The sequence below is a fragment of the Callithrix jacchus genome, chromosome 12 (assembly GCF_049354715.1).
Source record: "Callithrix jacchus isolate 240 chromosome 12, calJac240_pri, whole genome shotgun sequence".
Classification (NCBI taxonomy): Eukaryota; Metazoa; Chordata; class Mammalia; order Primates; family Cebidae; genus Callithrix; species Callithrix jacchus.
In genome coordinates, this window is record NC_133513.1 from 7,999,899 (window position 1) to 8,024,452 (window position 24,554).

At 46.8% G+C, this 24,554-nt stretch overlaps 1 protein-coding gene across 1 annotated transcript in view; it reads left to right on the forward strand.

The window, feature by feature from the left end:
- Positions 1-24,554, forward strand: part of RBFOX1 (RNA binding fox-1 homolog 1) — a 2,602,982-nt gene that overhangs the window by 641,501 nt on the left and 1,936,927 nt on the right.

The window sequence follows — 24,554 nt, forward strand, 5'->3', positions numbered from 1 at the left end:
GAGAAGATTCCAAGGGCACACTGGGACTTCGATCTTAACAGAGCTGTCATTGTCAGGAGCCAGCACAAAGGCGGTTTCCGTTACACGTTGAGATCCTGGTAATTAGGGCCTTGTAATGACCCATTCCAGAAAGAAACAGCTCTGTTCCTTATTCGCCGTTAAGAACACCAAGAGTTTATTTGCAGAGAATTGGGTTTAATTCAATTAGCAGGAATCGTGAGGCATTCATAACACAAGGTATATTAGCCCAGCACTTGGTGTGTAATGAGAACCAAAAAGTATTTAGGGAAAGAAAAGCTAATTACCGAGATTCTTTTTATTTTTTTTTTTCTGTAACATGGAGGGTTTTGTCCAAATTTCAGAGGCCTGTATTCCAAAATCCCTTAAGCTTTAATTAATGATTAAGCAGGGCGACAGGAGATGAAGAAGGACAGCAAACTTTTGCCATGGAGTCATTGCCAAGGGAGTATATTTCATAACCCCACCCTCAGCCAGCACTTCAAAGTTTACACAGCATTTCTACCACTATTATCTGTTCTGAATGTTCATTTCCTTTTTCTTCTGGACTGTTTCTCCAGTGCTAGAAATATTATTCTAAAGCCTGTCTAGAGTTTCAGATCTCAGCTTGCTTCTCCAAGGAAGTCCTCATCCAGCCCAGCTGTTTGCTTCCAGAGACGCATGCAGGAAATGGACAGGTGTGGACTTCCCTCTCACCAGCACCTTGGTCCAGGTTGATGACCTGGGGCAGGTGGCTGAGCTTCTTCAAACTCCACTGTGCTCCTTTGTTATTCCCCGTAATGATGCTGATCTATCTGGAAGCCTCTGCCAAATGGGGTTATTTAAATGTGAATTAATGAAGACGAAACTTAAAATTGAGTTGTCAGTAACACTGGATACGCTTTTTGGGTTAAGTGGCCACATGTGGCTGGTGGCTACTGTTATTGGACGTCAAGATAGAGCCCACTTTCATCATCCTGGAGAGGTCCGTTGAACAGCACTGGTCTATGTATGAAATGGGGGGCATCATCTATCTTTTGAGGGTAATGTGGTAAGAATTTAGTGAGAAAATGGCCTGGCGTGGTGGCTCATGCCTGTAATCTCAACACTTTGGGAGGCTGAGGTGGGAAGATCACTTGAGGTCAAGAGATCAAGACCAGCCTGGCCAACATGGTGAAACCCCACCTCTACTAAAACTACAGGTATTAGCCAGTCATGGAGGTGGGCAATTGTAATCTCAGTAATCCTAGCTACGCGGGAGGCTGAGGCAGGAGAATCACTTGAACCTGGGACGCGGAGGTTGCAGTGAGCCAAGATCATGCCACTGTGCTCCAGCCTGGGTGACAGAGTGAGACTCTGTCTTAAAAATAAAAATAAAAAAGAATTTAGTGAGTTTAGTGAGAAAACACACAGGAAGCTCGTGACTCATGGTGGAGACAGAGTAGCATCTTGGATGAAAGGAGAGAATGGCAAGGAAGAGAAGAGGGCACCCCCCTCTTAAGGTCATTCTGCCTTTCCATTCTTAACACAGTGGGAAAGAATAATGGGGAAAGGTATATGGAATGGAAGGTAACTTCTATTACAGCATGTTTTATGGGCTTTGTTATCTCTGTGTGTCTGTGTGATTATTCAGCAAATATTCATGGAGTGTGCCACCCATCTCATCTGTTCCTACAAACCCTCAGGGAAGATTTTCTTCCCCCAACTGGGAAAGATGGAGGCATGGAGGCTCAGGTGGGTGACCTGGTGTACCCGCCTGGGGTGCACAGCCAGTGAGTGGTTGAGTTGATACCTTCCCCTGTCCCGAGGAACATCATGACCCTACTTCTCTCCACCACACTCAGCTGTCTTCATCAACACGGACTTCCAGCTGGTTCTTATTAATTCAAGGGCTGGGCGCCAGTGCTCAGGTAGCCAAGAATGTTCCACTTCGTAAGTCCTTGCATGATGAGTGGATGTGAAGAACCACATGGGTCCCTGAAAGGGCTCCAGCAAGCCCGTCCAATTCCTGTTTCATTGGGGACTTGGGATTTCCTTCAGAGCAGCTGTGGAGAAGGACATATTTTGCAGACAGCCCAGCCATGCACAGAAACTGCATTCTTAGCCTATAAATCAATTAGTGCATTTGGGCCCAAGCTGCCCAGAGCTGCTCTGACAGATGGCCATCGGTCTGTCTCTGTCTCCTTAGCTAGATCCCAAGAGGAGGGGAGAGAAGAAAGAGCTTCCAGGAAGGTGTTGACCCCAGTAGCTCTCTTGTAGCAGGGAATAGGAAATCCCAAAGAGGCTGTGCAAGGGCAAGGCTTTTCTCTGGAAGTCATTTGAGGAATGAAATTGAATTTGGTGACTCCAGGAACCTTGTTGGAGTGAGAAACACATGACTCTTCAGGTAGAAAACACATGGACATCTTGGAGAAGATGCTGCAGTTGAGAGAACTAGGGAGAAGGACACTTAGTTAGGAATGGGCAGGACCTGGATTCCATTTCCAGCTTTGCATGACCTTGGGCAAGCCATGAGAACTTCTTGGCCTCACTTCCCTTATCTGTAAAAAAAAAATGGGGGTGGGAATCTAAAATTAGACCCTGATTGCATCGAAGGATTAAAATGTGTGTGCACAGATGTTACAGGGGAGAGGCCTTTTTCCAGATGCATGATAGGAGCTTCAGCACCATTTGCAAAGAAAAATGAGGTGGCCATTGGTTTTCAGGGTCTTACCAAAGGCCAAGTTTTTATTAGAGGTATGCCACAGTGCTGCATTAGAACTGGAGAGCAACATCGTTATGAGTTGAACACTGCTTATTCTTTCATTAGTTGGTTCTTTCTGGAGACTTTTGGTGAAGCTATCTGGCCCTCCAGAGGCTGACTGGCTTGGCTTCTGATTTCAGCACCAAACCTTCCAGTTGTGTGCCCTAGACCAGTGTCCCACAGCCTCATCTCTCAGTCCCTGCAACAAACATTACAGCCACCTCTCAGGGCGGTCACGGGAGTCAATGAAATGAAGACTTGCAGGGTGTTCGGCGCCCTGCTCAACTCAGAATCAGCACTCAAACTACATTAGTCATTCGCATTGCCAACAGATTGTCTGTAATTGTCCAGGACTCCGGGGATACAGGAACAAACAAGGCATTATCTTGTCTTTGAGGAGCTCAGCTTAGTGCAGTGCCTCTGACATGATCTGGTGTAAACACCCCTGATAGTGATAATCTAAGCATACCCTGAGAAGGATCCTGTACGGCAGATGCACCTGAATGTGTGTCTGAAGGTAGGGAATCGGGGAGTGGCCAACCCAGAGATAAGTTCCTTGTCTGTGAGGAATATCTGAGCCTGCGTCCTGTGCTGTGCATCATGAGCTGTACAGGGGTAAGGGGAGGAGGGTGCTAAGTGAAAATGCCATATAGACGGCATGCAGTCTGCAAGCAGGTTGTAGTGTTTCTGTCCAGCCTGCCACAACTAAACCGATATAAGCTGGATACCCTGTCCAGCCCACCACCACCTGGCCATTTCTGTACATAAGGCAGTCCTCATGTCTGGCCCACCACTGGACTCTCTCCCCTATGTGGAAGGCCCTAATAAAACCCTATGTCTTGTTTACTGGCTCTGGATCTCTGGCCTCTTGAACCTCAGAAAACCTTTTGAAAACCACGTAAACTCACAAATATGATTCCAGGTCTGGAACCGCTGAAACTCCATAGAATCCAGGGTAAGAGACTGGCGTACTTAGAAATTGTGGGTAAAACAAAGTTTACATACCCTGCGCAATTATCCTGATTGTAGCACACAAGTATTGGCTGCTCTCAGAATTGGTACTGAGGGCAAGGAAGGCTTCCTAGAGCAGGTGATGTCAGTTAAGAGAATAAACAGCTTTTAAATAAGCGGGGTGAGGGCAGGGGAGGAGCTCCGGGTAGAAGGACCAGAATATTCACAGGTGGGACAGTGGAAAACCCAGGTAAGAACATTTGAGTTCTTAGTCTTCTGTCGAGAGGTGGAGGCAGAGTCCACTGGAGCCTCCCTCGAGTCAGAGATAAGGTTGCATGTAACTCATATTTCTCCTTTTCTCATTGCCTTCAAGTAGATGCATTAACTCGTATTTCTAATGTTATTTTCCTGCATGGAGGAGGTTCTTGGCTTTAAGGATGATGGAGTGCCCTGATTTCAGGGGTCATATGGATTTGGGAAATGGCAGTAACAAGTGTCACCAAGTATCGGGTCCAATCAGGAGACTCGAGGTTACTGAAATCACCGTGAGGCCCTCCTTGCTCACAGAGCAGTCCCTGCACAGATTCCTTGCTTAGCGTAGTCAGAACTGCAATCTGCTTCTAATTCCGTCCGACCTCCAGCGACCTGCTTGTCTTGGGTTAAATTCCTAGATGCAGATACCAAGATAAGGATATGAACGTAAGTGATGCACGTGTGAGGTGGTGCCAGGAAGCGTGGGGCAAAGGGGAGGCAAGGAGGCCCATAGACGTGCTTTCAGGAGCAGGTCACCCCTGTGGGCAGCTGGGGCTTGGAACCCCTGAATCCATAGGACCATGCCACAGGATGGTCCTCTAAGGGACAAAGCTGCCATTATTGGTCGAGGGACGCTCCTGTGACATTAAAGCCTGCCTTCCCCTGACTTACTCTAAGGACCTGCTTGTTTTCCATTTTTCACTGGATCACCTGGTCTAGGAAGCCTTCCCTGGCCTCATTTCCTTCCATCATGCCATGTGCGTGAAGAAGCAGACCCCTGTGGTCAAACAAGCCCGTCAGGAGAGACCCATAGGGGTCTGCACTGAGGAGACCTTGGGGTAGGAAGGGGAGGGGATCTGTCTGGCGCACTGATGCATTTGCTACAATCCTCTACTACAGAAACTAATTCTCAGGCATCCAGTTTCTCCCAGGGGTCACATCCTAGCTAGATACCCAGTATCCATTCTAGGGTCCATCTCGGTGGCCATGGCCACTCTGATTTCCATCCCACGTGTTTCCTGAGGCTTGGTTTTCCTGGCTCTGAGCTCCTGTGTCACCACTGCTCAGAGTCAGAAAATCATGGAGGCCACTCTCCTGTTGCGTGCCCCCCCCCACTCTGAGGCATCGGCCAGTGTTTGTTCTGATGATTATTTATCAGCATCTCCTGCATGATCTTGAGTCTGCAGCCTCTCTCCTCCCGTGTCTTTGGAACTTCAAGTTTGGCTGTCATTTGTTCCCAAGAAGTAAACTCGGAGGCATCCTGTTCCCCTCAGAAAGAGTCTTCCCAGCTACCCCCAGTGTAGCCCAGCAGGTTTCTGCTCCTAACTCAAAGGGAATGTTATATTTCGGATTTGTTTTCCTTTGCGGATCATCTGCTCACAGATGTTTGTCCTTTGGCTTGTTTCTCTTTCTAATTAATTTTTGATTAAGTTTTGAAACACCTTCTGTCTCCACCAGTTTCAGCCACCCCAGGTGATTCTATTTACTCTGAACCCTGGCTGGGAGTCTGGGCTCTCGGAGTCTCGGCAATTCAGTGGCTAAGAGGGAAAGGGGACTTGCAGTTAATTGGTTAAGTGATGTTATCCGTCTTAACCTGGGGGAGAAGCAGAGGGGATGCTGCTAGGGCCAAGCAGGAGGGATGGAGGAAAGTGAAGAGTCTGAGATCTCCTGGAGTAATGAGAGGAAGGGAAAAGGTAAGAGAAATACCCTTCCAAAAAGAAAATGGAGCTGATACTGTGTCACTTATTAGGAACATATGTGTGCAGACACATGTCCCTTGAGCCAGTAGCTCCATTCTTTGGAATTACTTACTGGAAGAGGAAATAAAATATGAAGTGCTGGTATCCTGTGTGCCATGCACTATGCCAGGTCCTCTAACAAAGTAGCAGGAGGGGTCATCATCATGGCAGAGTGGCAGTAGCAGCTGCAGAATTAATAACAGTAATGTTTTAGGACAGCAGGGATCACTGCATGTTTACTCCAAGGACTGTTTTCAGTGCTTTATGTGGTTGGTCACATTGAAGACCCCTATGCGATCCTCATTGAACAGATGAGGAAACCGAGGCTCAGAGAACGTGTACATTGCCTCGCAATGACGGAGATGGAGGAACCCACAAGGGGGACTCCAGAGCTTGATTTCTTATTTCCTTGACTTGCCATCTCGAAAGGGCCCTGGGCCAGGTGTGAGCAGTTCACATTTGACCTTGCAGGCAGGGAGACGGGCAGCCCAGCGTGGGAGAGGTGATGAAGGACAGCTTTTCAAAGGCTGGGACAGCAGGTGCGCAGCCTGGCTGGAGATGGCATCGGGCATATCATGCTGCGTTCCCGGAGGCTCCTGCATCTCGGAGCTCAGCCGAGCCGTGGCTGCCTGGAAACTTTCCTTGTTGATCCCAGCCTCCCTGTGGGAGTGCACCCCCAAACCCTCTTCCCCAGTTTCCAGCCCTGCTTTCTTTCTGCCTTGTGTACTCTCTGCTGTGGACTTAGCCTCAAAATCTGCCCAACACCCTGGGTTGTGATGCCAGAATCTATGACAGTAGTAAATCTCCCATTAGTTGTGATCGTGGTTGTACCTTGTGTTCCACACAGAGCAGGAAGGGTATCAGCGTGCATTCAGCTTCATGTTACAGATCACCTCCTAACTGGAGACAAATGCTCCCCCCAGCGTGCAGTGGGTCCTTTTCCTATATCCTGCAAAGGCCGCATGGGAGGCTGATTTCACCGACATCTTGAATTTTGTCTGAAGACCTTTCCCCAAGACCGCCTCCCTCCGCACCCCTCCTCCTTCATTTTCTTCTGTGTGTTTTCCAAGGCATTCTCTGCACTACCAGGACGGCCTGAGATTTACCAGCCCTGCCAAAGAAGATGAAATGCTCAGGGGTCACTGGGCAGGACGAGGTAATAAGAAAAGCAAGCGGTCAACAGCAGGCCCAGCCCAGCTGAAGCAATTGCCAAGTTTCTCCTCAATTTTCAGATTGCAATGGGGAGAGCAGAGATGGCTGGGGCGAAACATAAATTATGTCATCTCTGTGCTATCAAAGGTTCTGAGCATTCCTTCCTGCTGTCCTTTTCATTTTGGCTCTGTAAATACTGTGTCCTTTTAAAAAGAGTCATTGTTCACATCCGTTCAAAGGTGACAGGAAAAGCACAAGTTTAGCGTTCTGCCAGCGGGAGTCTTAAAGGAACTGTCTGTTGCTGAGTCAGTCGGTGAGTAGAGGAAGGACGGTGTCTTGGCCAGGTGAGGAGAGGCTCTGAACCCTAGAACGTTGGCTGGAGAGCAGAGGCACCATCAACAGATGCACCTGAATTAAAACCTCCAGCCCACCACAGATGAGCCCTATCAGCTGGGATTTGTTTTTAAAACTGGGGACAATAAGAACATCATAGGGGGATGATAAGGATCAATTGAGATTATGTATTAAAAGTACTGAGAACAGCCTCCAGAATGATCCTTAGTAAAAGTTAACTGGGGCTGTGCGCAGTGGGGCATGCCTGTAATCCCAGCACCTTGGGAGGTCCAGTCGAGCAGATTGCCTGAGGTCGGGAGTTCGAGACCAGCCTGACCAACATGGAGAAAACCTGTATCTACTAAAAATACAAAAAATTAGCCAGGCATGGTGGCACATGTCTGTAATCCCAGCTACTCAGGAGGCGGAGGCAGGAGAATCGCCTGAACCCAGAAGGCAGAAGTGGTGGTGGGCTAAGATCACACTCTAGCCTGGGCAACAAGAGTGAAACTCTGCCTCCAAAAAAAAAAAAAAAAGTTAACCGGGTTTTCCCCACTCCCTTATTCATACTATTGCATAGAAAGCTTCCTGACCTTCCAAGAGCATGTCTTCAAGTTCATGGCTCCAAGGCTTTGCCCATGCTGTCTCCTCTGCCTCAAATGCCCTCCCTCCCTGCCTTGAGTCGAGTTCTCCAGAGCTCAAATGTGGCTTCTGAAGCAATGAGGATTGCAGGCGTGTTCACAGGAAGAAGTCTGGAGGTAGGGAAGGAAGATGAGGTAGCAAAGATGTGGTTTAGTTGAAGCTGAGCCCCAGCCTGATGCTATGGGAGGCTCTGAATGTGGATGGCACCATGGAGCTTGCACACCCTGAAGCATGCGAAGTGCACCTTTATACCACGGTATCTGCCAGCCACGGGCTGCAGGCTGGTCTTGGTTGGAGGTCATTGCATAACTGCTCTGGCACCATTCTCCAGAAAAGGTGGCATTTGAGAATCCTGATCAATCAATACTTGGTGCAGTTTGATGGGAGTCTGGGGAGGTTAATTTACTGGATTTGTAAAAGGGATTATGTAGTTGAGTATGGTGGCTCATGCCTGTAATCCCAGTACTCTGGGAGGCTGAGGTGGAAGGATCACCTGAGCTAGGAGTTTGAGGCTGCAGTGATTTATGATTGTATCACTGTTTCCAGCCTGGGCAACAGAGCAAAACTCCATCTCTAAGGAGAAAAAAAGGATTTGGGATATGGGTGGGGGATCCCCCTCCCCCTCCCAGCAGACTCCTATTCATCCGACAAGGCACTGCTCTGCTGCTTCTCCTCTCAGGCCCCTTTCTCTGAGCCTTGTGCTCTAAGTCACTTCCTTCTTTCTGAATGCAGAAGACTTTTCACTGCAGTCCCTTGGTTATAACACTTACTGCACTGTGATAGAATTACATGTTTACGGATCAGACTAGCCCCAGGAAAAGAGACTGTGGATATTGGAGTCATCTCTTGTGTAGAGAAAGGAGGCAGCCAGTAAGCAGGTGCAAGCTGAATAGGGGCAGAGAAAGGAGGAAATGAGCTCCTTGGGGTGAAGACTTGAGCCTCAACCTTGCCTTTCAATGCCAGGTAGCATTTGGTATCCTGGAGTTGAACAGCTCCTGGGTCTTCCAGCCAGATGACCCTTACCTCCTAATAATGGCCAGGAGAAATTACAAAAAGTCCAAAGAGATTGCACAGTTAAATTTCCTGAAAGAGTGTAGAAAACAAAGCAGAGCTTGGTGAACCTGTTGGAGTCCTGCCCCGGGCACAGCCTACCCGGCCTCCATGTTCTCTGGGCTTGAGGAGCTGGATCTGGTCTCAGCCTGAGTCCGACCCAGACCCCAACAGCTAATCTAATCACTGTACTGTCCAGCTGTGCTTGAGGACACAGGGCCCGCCTTGGGGATCTCTCTTGATGGTTACATGCATTTTTTTTAATTTTGTCTGTGACAACAAACATTCTGTCCTTGGTTGAATGATGGGTGGAATCAGCGCTCAGAAGAGAGTCCAGCAGCTTGGCTTGGTCTAGCTTAACAGAGTTTAGGATGTGAAGACCTGCAGACTAGGGGGTATGGCGGACAGAGAGGCAGGATGGTACCCTTGCTGAGCCTGCTGCATTTCAAATTCTGGCTTTCTTTTCTCCTTTTCTTTTCCTTTACTTTCCTTCCTTTCTTTCTTTCTTTTTTTTTTTTTTTCCCCGAGATGGAGTTTCACTCTTGTTACCCAGGCTGGAGTGCAATGGCACAATCTCGGCTTACCGCAACCTCCGCCTCCTGGGTTCAGGCAATTCTGCTGCCTCAGCCTCCTGAGTAGCTGGGATTACAGGCACGCGCCACCATGCCCAGCTAATTTGTTGTATTTTTAGTAGAGACGGGGTTTCACCATGTTGACCAGGATGGTCTCGATCTCTTGACCTGGTGATCCACCCACCTCAGCCTCCCAAAGTGCTGGGATTACAGGCTTGAGCCACCACGCCCGGCCCTCCTTTCTTTTCTTTCCCTCTCCCCCTCTTCCCCTCTCCCCCTCTCCCCCTCCCTCTCCCCCTCTCCCTTCTTCCCTCCCTCCCTCTGTCTGTCTTTCTGTCTCCCTCTGTCACCCAGTCTGGAGTACAGTGGTTCAATCACAGCTCACTGCAGCCTTGAACTCCTGGCCTCAAGCAATTGTTCCCAACTACCCAGCTTCCCAAAGTGCTGAGATTCCAGGCATATGCCACCACACCCAGCCAAATTCTGGCTGTAAAAAAGGTATAATTATTTTGTGTTTTCATTATAAACTAATCCCTAATGGAAAATATTTGATCATGTAATATTATCAGCTAAGTTTCTATTTTTAATTTTTGCCGGCTTTCTTGAGGCAGACTTGACACAAAAGAACTGTATATATGTAACGTGAACAGTATGTCTTGTCTTGATATGCATATGTCTTGTGAGATGCTTACCACAGTCAAGCTAATGAACATATCCGTCAATTTGATTTGCGTGGGTGTGGTGAGAACACGTAAGATCAACTTCTTCAGAAAGTCCAAGTATATAGTACAGTATTGTTCATTGTCCTCACCAGACTGTGCATTAATGAGACCCTCAGAACTTATCCTGCATAACTGAAACTTTGTACATTTTGACCAACATCTCGCTCTTTCTTTCCACCTCCAGTGCCTGGCAACCATCATTCCATTCTCTGCTTTGCAAGTTAAACCCTTTTAGATCCCATGAGCAAGTGAAATCCTGCGGTATGCATCTTTCTGTGTCTGGCTTATTTCACTTAGCATCATGTCCTCCAGGTTCCTCCACGTTGTTGAAAATGTGAGGATTTTCTTTTTTTTAAGGCTGAATAACGGTGTTTGCATGTTTATACTTCTCTACACACACACACGCCACGTTTTCTTTATTCATTCATCTGTCAGTGGAGACCTCGGTTGTTTCCATACTTGGCTAGGGTGAATGATGCCGAAATGAACAGGGGGTGCACATATCTCTTTGAGTGCACATAAGATTTGAAAATGCAAATCTTATTTTCTTTGGATATATACTCAGAAGGGTTGCTGGATCATATGATAGTTCTTGTCATTGTTTAAGGAAACTTCATACTGCTTTCCATAATGTCCATATCAATTTACATTCCCACCAGCAATGTGTAAGGGTACGTACCCTTTTCTCCATGTCCTCACCAACACTGCTGTCTTTTGACTTGGTGATAAGCCAGCCTGATAGGTGTGAGGTGATATCTCATTGCGGTTTTTATTTGCATGCTCCAATAATTAGTAAGGGTAAGCACCTTTTCATAAGCCTGTTGACCAACTATATATCTCCTTTGGAAAAATGTCTGTTCAGATCCTTGTTCGTTTTCTAATTGTGTCTTTGTGTGTGTGTGTGTGTGTGTGTGTGTGTGTGTTTGCTGTTGAGTGCCTCATTTATTTTGGATATTACCCCCTTATTAGATAAATAGTTTCCAAGTATTTTCTCCCATCCTGTAGGTTGTTGTCTTGTTTTGCTTCCTTGTGGTGAAGATTTTTAGTTTGATGAATGCCTGCTTGTTTATTTTTGCTTTTGTTATCTGTGTTTTTGGGGTTATAGTAAAAAATGCATTGCCAAGATCAATGTCAAGAAGGTTTTCCACTTTGTTTTCCTTTGGTAATTTTATGGTTTTAAGTCTTATGTTTGAGACTTTAATCCATTTTGAGTTGGTTATTGTACACAATGTGATATAAGGGTCCAATTATGTTCTTTTGCATGTAAATATCCAGTTTTCCCCATACCATTTATTGAAAAGACTTTTTTTTCCCCATGTGTGTTATTGGCATTCTTGCTGAAGATCAGTTGACTATAGATGGGTGAATTTACTTCTAGACTCTCTATTCTGTTTCATTGGTCAATATGTCTGTTTTTTGCCACTACCAAACCATTTTGGTTACTGTTGCTTTGTACTATATTTTGAAATCAGGACATATGTGATGCCTTCAGCTTTGTTCTTCTTGCTCAAAATTATTTTACTTATGAGGGGATTTTTATTCTGTATGAACTTTAGGGTGTTTTTTTCTATTTCTGTGGAAAACACCTGTTGGAATTTTGATACGGATCATACTGTAGATCACTTTGGGTTGTATAAACATTTTAACAATATTTATTAATCCTGTCTATGAATATTGGATGTCTTTGCAATTATCTAAAGTTTCCTTCATCAATATTTTATAATGTTTAATGTATACATCTTTCAACTCTTTGGTTAAGTTTATTCTTATGTATCTTCTTTTTTTGCTATTGTCAGTAGATTGCTTTCCTTATTTTCTTTCCAGTGGTTCATTCTTTGTGTATGAAAATGTGACTGATTTTTATTTGTTAATTTTGCAACCTGCAACTTTACTGAATTTGTTTATTAGTTCTAACTTTTTTTCTGGGAGTCCATACACACACACACACACACACACACACACACAAATTTTAGTATAATGGCAAACACACACACATACACACATATATGATGTATATATAAATATATATGATGTATATATAAATATATATATTTATACGCACGTGCACGCGCGTGTGTGTGTGTGTGTGTGTGGTTTGGCATTATACTAAAAAATGCATTGCCTAGACCAATGTCAAGAAGGCTTTCCACTTTGTTTCCTTTTGGCGATTTTATGGTTCCGAGTCTTACATCGGAGTCATGTATGTATATGAATGATCTTAGCTAGATCTTCTGGATAACATGCTGGAGCTCTAACAGCACCACTTGCCGCTTTGCCTTGCATTTTTATGTTACAGAGATGGGGCTTCTTTTCTTAAACCTCATAAACCAGGCTCTGCCAGCTTTAGGTCTTCTCCTTCAGCTTCCTACCATTCTCGGCCTTCATAGCATTGAAGGGAGTTAGGGTCTTGCTATGGATTAGGCTTTGGCTTTAGGGAATGTTGTGGCTCATTTGATCTTCTATTCAGACCACTCAAACTTTGTCCATATCAGCCACAAGGCCGTTTCCACTTTCTTATCATTTCTGTGTTCACTGGAGTAGCAATTTTAATTTCCTTCAAGAACTTTTCTTTTGCATCCACAACTTGGCCAGCTGTTTGGGGAAAGAGGCCTGGCTTTTGGCCTTTCTTTGCTTTGGACGTGTTTTTCTCACTAAATTTAATCACCGGCTTTTGATTTAATGTGAGAAGCATGTGACTCTTTCTTTCATGTGAACACTTAAAGGTCATCGTAGGGTAATTCACCGACCTGATTTCAATATCATTGTCTCTCAGAGAAACAGGAAGACCTGAGGAGAGAGGGAAAGATGGGGAACAACTGGTTGTCAAAATACAACACACACTGCATTTATCGATTAAACCTCCTCTCTTCTTGGGGAAGTTTACAACACTCCAAAACAATTACAATGGAAACATCGAAGATCGCTGATCACAGATGACTGTGACAGATGGAATAATGATGAGAACTTTAAAAATATTGCAGGAATTACCAAAATGAGACACAGAGACAGGAGAGATCCACACACTACTGGGAAATTGCACTGATAGACTTGCTTGACACAGGGTTGTCACAGATCATTAATTGATTTTAAAAAATGGGGTGTCGGCCGGGCACAGTGGCTCATGCCTGTAATCTCAGCACTGTGGGAGGCTGAGGCAGGTGGATCACAAGGTCAAGAGATCGAGACCGTCCTGGTCAACATGGTGAAACCCCATCTCTACTAAAAATACAAAAAATTAGCTGGGCACGTGGTGTGTGCCTGTAATCCCAGCTACTCAGGAGGCTGAGGCAGGAGAATTGCCTGAACCCAGGAGGCGGAGGTTGCGGTGAGCCGAGATTGCGCCATTGCACTCCATCCTGGGTAACAAGAGCGAAACTCCGTCTCAAAAATAAATAAATAAATAAATAATGCAGTGTCCGTGAAGTAGAATAAAATGAAGTGCAATCAAATGATCTGTCCCTGTGGTAACCTCCCACCTCCAGTTGTGACAACCAAATCTGGCTCCAGACATTGCCACATCTCCCCTGGGGGAAAAATTACCCCTGGTTTGGCGTCACTGAGCTACTACATGTAAAGCATTAGAATAGAGGCTGACATAAACACTCAAATATTAGCTACGATGATTACTGTCATCATATCAGCAGCATCCGACCATACAGCATCATACTATCTGGAAGAATAGTATGTGTTAATTAGGATAGTGTCCCTCCTGTTAAAAAAAAAACTCAAATTTCTGTCCCTGAACACAATAAAGTTTTTTTTTTCTTTTTGGCTTTGTTAGAAGTCCAGTGCAGGTGTTCCTGGTGATTTGACTGCCTTCCACAAAGTGACTCAGGGATTCAGGCTTCTTCTGCATTGCATAATTCTCCTCCTTTCTGTCCTCAGAAGGCCTCTGTGTTCAGAAATGCGTAGGAAGCACACCTGCCTTTAAGCTTCTGGGCCTGGAAACGACTCATCTCATTACTGATCATATTCCCTCAGTAAGAACTAGTCACATGGCTCCATACAATGAGAGGAGAGGCATGGATCTGTAGTGCAAAGTTAGTCATTTCTGCCATCTCTCAACAAGGGGATTTAGTGGTTCTAGCAACTGTTTCTCTCTCTCCCTCTGTGGCTGTTTTGTCTTGCCTTCTAGTCCCTATGACCTCAATCTGCTGTTCCTGGGTTACTTAAAGAGTTTCGTCAGGATGGGGTTTCCAGAACCTGTAGGAAGGCTGGAAAACCAGATGGAAGGAGACATGAACTGAGCCAGTGCTGTACTTCTGGGAAGCAGGAATAGTCTCAGAGCAGAACTAGTCTGTACAGAATTCTACCCCCCATGAGATAAATTCCCCCAAGCCATTTACTTCTGCCCTCTTGTCACGGACCTACACAAGACCTCAGGAGGGAAGGAGAGAGTGTTTGGTTATTTATACACCATGGATGTTACAGGAGATGGGCAAGAAGCATCCAGCCAAGTGGTCCTCAGCTCTATCTGCTCACCAAAATACCTGGAGAGAATTCATGGAGTACCCATGTCCAGTCCCCTTCCCAGATCAATGAAACTGGAGAGCCTGGGGGTGGATCCTGGTGGCTTCCCTTTGTCTGGTTCTGCATGTGATCCTAATGTTCAGCCAGCATTAAGAATCACTGGGAAGGCCAGGCATGGTGGCTCATGCCTGTAATCTCAGCACTTTGGGAGGCCCAAGAGGGTGGATCACCTGAGGAAGAGTTTGAGAATAGCCTTGCCAACATGATGAGACACCATCTGTACTAAAAATACAAAAATAGCCAGGTGTGGTGGCAGGTGCCTGTAATATCAGTTGCCCAGGGGGCTCAGGTAGGGAATTGCTTGAACCCAAGAGGTAGACACTGTAGTGAGTCGAAATGGCACTCCAGCCTGGGCAACAGAGTGAGACTCGGTCTCAAAAAAATAAAATACAGTAAGACAACTGGGAAAAGGACTACAAGTCACCTTCTTACCGAGACCGCACATGTGGGGAAGGTGATTTCTTGGAAAAGAAACAGAGAGGTTTTTAGGAAAGGGAATGAGATGCTGAACAGCCCAAAATGACCAAGGTGCATCTACTCAGCTCATGCCCATGCTCTGCATCCTTCTCACCAGCACAAAAAACACCCCAGGCCAGGACCTGCTGTTTGTAACCTCTACTCCTATCTGTATTCAGGTGTTATGTCCTGTTTCCTCTCTGAGTTATATGCATTTTCACAGAGGGCACGGAGAGGTTAGAGGTGAGGCTTTTGTTTGTTTTGTTTTGTTTTGAGACAGTCTTGCTCTGTCGCCCAGGCTGGAGTACAGTGGTGCCATCTTGGCTCAACTGCAACCTCTGCCTCCTGAGTTCAAGCAAGTCTCCTACCTCAGCCTGTCAAGTAGCTGGGACTACAGCACACACCATAACACCTGGCTAATGTATGTATTTTTAGTAGAGACAGGGGTTGGCCAGGTTGGCCGGGCTGGTCTTGCACTCCTGACTTCAAGTGATCCACCCCACTTAGCCTCCCCGAGTGCTGGGATTACAGGTGTGAGCCACCGTGCCTGGCCTGAGTTGAGGCTTTTTAATGTAATGGAAAGCATTTCCAGTTGGGGAATTCCAGGCACTGTGACCATGAAGGAGGATACTGCGGCATCAAGAGGTGGTTTTGTAGGCATTTGAATTCTATCCCAAAAGTCTTTGCAAAAGGAGGGCTATGCCAGCTAGGGCTCTGCCTTGTACTGCTCTCCATCTGCGGCTGATGGTGACAAGGAAAAGGGATGGATTCTGAGTCTGGGTACCCTGTGCCCATATCCCCACCCTGACTCTTGAGAGCTGTGTTGTCTGGGAAGTTTCCTGTCCTCTTGGGGCTCTTAGTTTCCATAGCATGGATAACATGGTAAGTATAATGCCCATCTGGCAGTCTCTGAGGACTAAAAGAATGTAACTGAAGCCCCCAGCACAGTGCCCGATTCGTGAAGTGTGCAGTATGAATGCCCGGCCCCTCATCTCTTTGCTTTGTGCCCTCTGAGGTCACACAGCCCACCCTTGCTCCGGGACTGACAATCCCCAGGGATACAGAGTTAGGAAAATGGATAGAATATTGGAAAGGATGGGTGGGAGTTGGACGTACCCAGAGCTTTTAAGTGGTGGAGTGAGGACGTTTAAAGCTCAGGTGTTCGTGACTGCGGAGTAACCCCTGTACATTTGACTGGCTGGGGATCAAGATGGGTGCCCTCAGAATCATGACTTGACAGTACATGAAGAACATTTCTTGTGGAGAATTACCAAGAATAGCAGAGGTGCTCAGGATTTTGTGACAGGAGAGATAAAACTGCTTACTATGTAGCAAAGGTCTAAATAACTACTCTCTAATAATAGAGAAATATTGGAAACAATTATTTCTAATAATGTTGGAAATACAGAAAAAAGAAAATGAAATATCTAATTTCACTTCCCCAAAAGCAGTCATAATTTTTTTGTATTGCCTTCCTCTGCCTTTCTTCTATTCATGTTTTAACATAATTAAGATCATGTTAATATGTCATTTATATCCTGGTTTTCTTCCTGAAAGCATTTTTCCATGTTATCCTAAACTTTACTTGACCATTACTTTAAAAGTCTTGGAATAGCCGGGCATGGTGGCTCACACCTATAATCCCAGCACTTTGGGAGGCCAAGGCAGGTAGATCACGAGGTCAAGAGATCGAGACCATCCTGCTCAACAAGGTGAAACACCGTCTCTGCTAAAAAAAACACATGCCTCTGCTGGGCATGGAGGCGTGCACCTATAGTCCCAGCTACTCAGGAGGCTGAGGCAGGAGAATTGCTTGAACCCAGGAGGCCGAGGATGCGGTGAGCCGAAATCGTGCCATTGCACTCCAGCCTGGGTAACAAGAGTGAAACTCCGCCTCAAAAAAAAAAAAAAAAAAAAAGTCTTGGAATATTCCATGAAAAGAAGATGACGCAGCACACTGAGTGAATCCCCTGTTGGGGAACTAGGTTCTTACCTGCTTTTTTCCATTATAGAATATGTTCCTAGCATTTTGGGAGGCCAAGGTGGACAGATCACTTGAGCCCAGGAGTTCATGACCAACCTGGGCAATATTGAGAAGCTCTGTGTCTGCAAAAAAAAAAAAAAACAAAACTTAGCCAGGCATGGTGGTGTGTGCCTGTAGTCCCAGATACTGGGGAGGCTAAGGTGGGAGGATCTCTAGAGCCTGGGGGTTAGAGGTTTCAGGTTTCAGTGAGCTATGTTTGCAGTCCTGTACTTCAGCCTGGGTGACAAAGTGAGACCCTGTCTCAAAAAATAGAAAAAGAAATATTACGAAATACCATTTCGTGCTGTAAGCTTTATGTGGTATTTCCAATACGCAGAAGAGACTGCCAGCCTCAGAGGTATGAGGTCACTGGAAAGGAGGATTTTTGAGGATCTTTATCTATATTTCCAGATTGCCAAGCTAAATTTGGCAAGCTAAAAGCTCCCTTTTAGGAGCTTTTTCTATCCTTGCAAGCTAGCCTCAGACAGTAACCAGGGGCTCTTCAGAAGGAAATTTAGATGGTGATACCTTTCCCCAGAGATTACAGGTTACAACGGGAAGGGCCCAGAGAGCCTCAGCACGCACTTCTCACACCAGGCCAGCCTCCTCCCTTCTTCATAATTAAGCTTCAGATAATGTTTGCAATCTCCCCATGTTTTCCAGCATGTGTCAGGGTGACTGATGGGCTCGTCACAGCTCAGACTCCCTGCAACCCAGCACTGTAACTGCTTTAACCTTCCTCAATACACGAACGTCAAGGGCAAACCAAGGACAGGGATTGGCCAGGCCCTCCCTGATCCGTCCCTGCCTCCCTTGTGACTTTTCCTTTCCTCTCTTCTGCCTCTTGCTCCTCTCAAAATCATCTGCAAGATAGACCTAAGGCAGTTGTTCAGCACCATAAGTAAAACTATTCTTAGGTTACAAGCTGCCAGAATTTTGAAGCAAGTGCATGTAAATATTTCATTCCTGACAGTGAGAGTTATTAAGAGAAACCTTGTGCGTTTTCTAGAAGAATTTTAAGAGACATTTGTTCATTGGACATGTCTGGAGCCTACAGAATTTGGGAGGAGAAGGGGAGGGAGGTAGGGAGATGACTATCATCCATGAATGGGCTCTTTCCTTTATTACACTTACAGATAATATTGAAGATGAGTTCTGGCAGCTCAATGGCTGGAACCAAGTCCCAGGCCAGAATAGAAGAGAGGGAGTTAGAGAGATGGGAAGCTGCCTGCTTTCAGAAATACCCCTTTTGGGCTGGGTGTGGTGGCTCACACCTGCAATCCCAGCACTTTGGGAAGCTGAGGTGGGTGGTTAACATGAGGTCAGGAGTTCAAGCCTGCACGGTGAAACCTCGTCTCTACTGAAAATACAAAAATTAGCCAGGCGTGGTGGTGTGCACTTGTGGTCCCAGTTACTTAGGAGGCTGAGGCATGAGAATTACTTGAACCTGGGAGGCGGAGGTTGCAGTGAGCCAAGATCGTGCCACTGCACTCCAGCCTGGGCAACACAACTCTGTCTCAAAAATGTATGTGTGTGTGCGTGTGTGTGTGTGTGTGTGTGTGTGTGTGTATCCCTGTAGGTGGCCTTTTTGCAAGCTGCTCTGTTAAATGCTGTAGGGCAGCCGGGCGCGGTGGCTCAAGCCTGTAATCCCAGCACTTTGGGAGGCCGAGGCGGGTGGATCACGAGGTCAAGAGATTGAGACCATCTTGGTCAACATGGTGAAACCCCATATCTACTAAAAAATACAAAAAATGAGCTGGGCATGGTGGCGCGTGCCTGTAATCCCAGCTACTCGGGAGGCTGAGGCAGGAGAATTGCCTGAACCCAGGAGGCAGAGGTTGCGATGAGCCGAGATCGCGCCATTGCACTCCAGCCTGGGTAACAAGAGCGAAACTCCATCTCAAAAAAAAAAAAAGAAAAAAAAGCAATAGGGCTCATAATATCCGATGTTAGGACTTGTGCTGCTGTTACAGTGTTACCCTGAACTCACAAAACTACAGCTGTCCATTTGCAATCTCCAGCTCTAAGCCAGACATTCCTATTGAATATACAGAAAATGGCAAGATAGATTTTGTGTCCCTTTTTAAATGAGGAAACTGAGGCCCACTCATACAGGTAAGGTAACTTTCCCATGGTAAAGTGAGGACGTAGAAGGCGCAGGTATTTCTGACCCCAGAGCAATCCGTACACTTTTACCAGCTGGAGATCAAGTCGAAGATTCTGAAAAACACTTGACAGGAAAGGAAGAAAATCTGCTGTGGAAAATCACAAAGAACGGCTTAGGTACTCAGGGTTTTGTGACAGGGAGGGTAAAACGCTGCCTACTGTGGCCCAGCAGCTGAGCCAGGCTCCTTGAACATACTGTTTTTCTGAATTCATACAACAGTCTTATAAAATGTTATTTCCATTGTACAGTTATAAAATGATGGACTCCAAGAGGCTAAGTCCTTTGTCATCATCCAAGGTCATGTAACAGAGTACCCCTAAAACTTAATGACCATTTATTATACCTCAACATATTGTGTGTCCGGAATCTAGGCAGGACCTGCTGGTTGTGAGTTGACTCAGGTTTCTTGGTGACGTTCAGTTGACTGGCACCACGGGTCAGGAAGACTGGAAGTCTGAGCTCCCCTGGGACTGATCCCAAAGCACCTAGATGTAGCCTCTGCAACAAGGCTGTCTTAGGGTAGTCAGCTTCTGACACTTCAGCTGTGGCTGCCCTGAGAGCACCCCAGTGGACGGGAGGGCACACTGCCAGTATTTTAAGGGCCTGAATAGTGTCGCAGCATCCCTTCTGCTGTCATCTCTTGGTGAAGGTAGTTTTAGAACCTGCTTAGACTCAGTTGTGGACATAGACCCTATTGCTCAATGGGAGAAGCACCAAAGAACTGGTGGCCACTTTTTCATTCTCCACACCTGCCCAAGACTGCGTTATCTAGAAAGTGGTGGGAACAGGTTTTGAGCTCAGAACTTGACTTCAAAACTTTTCTTAGAGTTCCCGCCATCAGACCGTTGCAGGTGGAACACGGTATTGCAGGTGGAAAGCTGGAGATGCTGATACTTACTATTCTAGAGGTAACTCCGAATCAACAACACTAGCCTCCGACAGGGGTTCCCGATTCCTGCCTTACAAAGAAGTAAACGCTGTCAGATCGGAGGAGTCACCTCCTCAAAGCCACGTAGCTGCTGAGTGACAGGAGCTCCCCATTTGTTTTATTCTGCAACCCAAAGCAGTTTTCTGCCTCATCACTTTTTGACAATAGGACTTTAAGGTTTTCCCTTTGTACCTGTGACAGAAATCTAGAGATTCAAGTTGGTTCAAGGCAAGAGTTGACTCAGTTTGATGAAGAACTCCCGACCTGGCAGGATGCGATGGTTCACACCTGTAGTCCCAGCACTGCGGGAGGCTGAGTCTGGTGGATCACCTGAGGACCAAAATTTGAGACCAGCCTGAAAAACATGGAGAAACCCATCTCTACTAAAAATACAAAATTAGCCAGACATGGTGGTACATGCCTGTAATCCCAGCTACTCAGGAGACGGAGGTAGGAGGATCACTTGAACCCAGGAGGCAGAGGTTGCAATGAGCTGAGATTGGACTGCTGCACTCCAGCCTGGGCACCAAGAGTGAAACTCTGTCTCATTAAAAAAAAAAAACTCACAACCTTTCACAACCCGGTCCCCTTGGTGAAGTTGACTGTGTAGAGGAGAAGCAGAATGCAAATGTTTCCTGTTACACCAAAATGGATCATGAGGCCCCAGAGTGGCCTGCAGAGATAAGCTGTGCATTTCCTGCATTTGCAAGAGAGCCCAAAGCAGTGACGTTCAGATACCTACTCAGGGCTAAGAGAGGACAAGGCAACTGTGCTATTTCTAGTGTTCACTAGTCCCTATAAGCAGAAGATCAGAGAGGACTCGAGGAGAGAGAGAAGAATGAGTCATGGGTCAACATCCTTCCCCACAACAGTGTAAAAGAAGCCAGGCTTCAGGGCACCTCTTGTAGATACTGGGAGGCCAGCAGGAAGGCCCTGCTCTACTCTTGCAGTGTCTTTTTTTTTTTTTTTTTTTTTTTTTTGAGACGGAGTTTCGCTCTTGTTACCCAGGCTGGAGTGCAATGGCGTGATCTCGGCTCACCGCAACCTCCGCCTCCTGGGTTCAGGCAATTCTCCTGCCTCAGCCTCCTGAGTAGCTGGGACTACAGGCACACGCCACCATGCCCAGCTAATTTTTTGTATCTTTAGCAGAGACGAGGTTTCACCATGTTGACCAGGATGGTCTCGATATCTTGACCTCGTGATCCACCCGCCTCGGCCTCCCTGCAGTGTCTTTGATGGTCATCCTTATGGGCTTATTTGTGCAAGAGGAGATAAAAAGGAATGGAGGAGAGGGAAAGCTTCATTCTCTGCTTTGCTCTTGCTCCTTGTGGCTAGGTGAAGACCTGAGTTTCCTGAGGGCTAAAACGATACCAAAAAGAAACTGGGTTTGAGCTTTGCGGCTGATCCATCCAAGAGAAGCAGCTGCAAGGTGAGACAACCTCGGCATCAAGAGATGGGGGTCCCACCACCAGCATTCTATCACCAGTAGGGTTTGGGAGAGGTTGAGCAGAAGTGGATTTCTTACCAGGGAACCATGTAGGGGGATCTTGTGCAGAATAGTACTGCAGTGGAGACGTATGGCTAGCCTGCCGGGTCTGTTCACCAAAACCATCTTCTCCCCTTTGAGATACAGTTGACTGCATGGTCCCAACCCCCTGCCTTTATAGGCGACTGTGGGACTGAGCTCTTGACAACAGAATGTGAGCTTGAATGAGGCATGCTGTTTCTGGGTCTGGTCCATCAAAACCACCAGTCATTCTCCTCCTGTTTGATTGGGGTAAAGATGATGATGACGGCTTTGGAAGCCACATCTTAAGCATGGAAGAGCCCCTTTCACTCTGGTTTTCTGAATGTCCATGTGGAGATCTGTTTTCCAATCTGGTCTCCCAGACTCTTAGGTGAGCAAGGAGCGAATGTCCATTATGCTGAGCTTTTATGTGTTTGGTTCTATCTGCAACTGCAGTTTAGATACCCCTAACAAACAGAAGAAACCTTCACCACAGGACTCCCCCCAAATCTACCCATGCTCCATGACGATGCCAGCGTTTGGACATCTTCCACGAGAGGGCATTTATTGGTGTTGAAATTCACCTGATCACCAGCGGCAATAGCAGATGATTTCATCCACTGCAGAGTGAAAAGGAGGTTGCCTTGTCTCTTGAACGCTCCCTAGACCCACTGGCAGAACTATCAGAACCAGAAAACCACATGGAAACAGAGGTCGTGAAAGAAGAGACCATGCATTCTCCCTAGTTAGTCTTTCTGGTTGATGACTGGGGGGGATGGAGGAGATTCACCTTAAACTGCATGTGAAATGAGAGTTTTACACTGAGCTGTAATTGAGAGGGCAGGAATTCTCAGGCCCGAGAGTGACTAGGAGGTTCTCGGTGTCTGGTTGGGATGTCCTGAGTTTTACACTGAGCTGTAATTGAGAGGGCAGGAATTCTCAGGCCCGAGAGTGACTAGGAGGTTCTCGGTGTCTGGCTGGGATGTCCTGAGTTTTACACTGAGCTGTAATTGAGAGGGCAGGAATTCTCAGGCCCGAGAGTGACTAGGAGGTTCTCGGTGTCTGGCTGGGATGTCCTGAGTTTTACACTGAGCTGTAACTGAGAGGGCAGGAATTCTCAGGCCTGAGAGTGACTAGGAGGTTCTCTGTGTCTGGCTGAGATGTCCTCACAGCTCAGGAAACCTTCGCATTTGTGTCATTCGTTCCGTACGCTGGTGTCAGACCATTCCATAAGTCAGTTCCATCAAAGCCATAGACAGCTTGGCAAAGACGATGTGACTGACTCCAGGGCGTGGGGACGTGACATTTTCATGTGGATGACTAGCAACAGAAGTAACCACCCATCCTCGCGTTTACCTGGAATGCCTGTTTAAGTTAAGATGCGCTGATGTCACAGGTTAAGGCTTCCCTGTCTGGCACCGTGGTGTGTCATTCGCTGACGGGGAGGGGAATCTGGAGGATCACCCACCAGGATGGTACTTGAGCCAGGGGTGTGGCTATTCTGTCTTGCTGCCTGGAAGACCACTTGTAGCACTGTTGGCACAGCCATTCCTACTGTAAATATGCGAGGGAGGGAGGGGGTGACCGGCATCAGTCAGTGGGAGGGGATGGGATAACGTCCGGCCAGGGACTAGCAAACCGTCACCCGCTTCTCAGTGTCTGAGTTTTGTGGATTGGAGCATTGCAGAGCTGTGCAGGGAGCACTGTCTAGATGATAGAGACCTGGCTCTACCTCTTGCCAGGGAAGTAATTAAATCTCCTCGATGCTTATCTGGATCCATTTGAAGTGAGCTCTCTCCATGGAATGAGCTGATAAATTCCTTCCTGTGCTTGAGTCATTCTGATTTGTTTTTGTCTCATGCTACTGAAAGAGACTTGTCTACCACGACCGTGCGGGAGTTATACAGGGTAGCCCCACGCTGTCCAGCACGTAAGGCACAGACCACAGGCTGGTTTGCAGCATCAGAGCCCCGGACGGTGTTAGGGCATCTCAGACAGGGTTCCGGAAGAACGGGTGACTGTGACCAAACACTGATCTTCCCTGTGTCCATTAACTTAACCAGGACATCTCCTGATATGTGGGAGTCCGAGGGGGAAACCCAGGTCTCCATCATGTGGCAGAGTCCCTGCCTGGGACTCAAAGGCTGCTTTGGAGATTGACCTGGGTTCAGACCTGGCTCCTGAAAGTCCCTGGTGTGGTCTCGGGAAAGGCTTTTTATGTTTCCAATCTCAGTTGAAAAGGAACCACGTCCACCGAGTTCCTAGTACAAGCGAGAAGGAAACCCTTAATGTTGGCCTTTGCGATTTCAAACGCATGCAGAGAAACTGAAGGAGAGGAAGGGAAATGATTAAAGGGATGGGAAATCGCTGGAACAAAGCTTTCAAGAGTGTCCTGCTGGAAGTTTCCCACGTCCCTTTTGCACCCCGCGCTGGTCCACAGAACGGCCCGCCTCAAACACGGCTCTAATCATATCAGCTTCCCACTGCAGACACTCTGATGACTGCTGCTGGCTTCATAAAAGCCCTTGGCTGGAGCTGGCGTCAGCAACCCTTAAAGAGCCCTCCATCCTCCCGCCAGCCTCTGCAGTCCAGTCTGGCTTGCCTAACACACACTCCAGCCACACTGGGTGGTGACACAGCCTGAGGTCTGTGGGTACACATTCGTGAATACTATGTGCCTTAGAAATGCATCTCATTATGTTAGATAATTTTGATGATGAAATTTACTCTGGATGCAGTATAGAGAGGGTTCTAGCTACTTACAGGGGCCTCAGGAAAATTTACACCTTG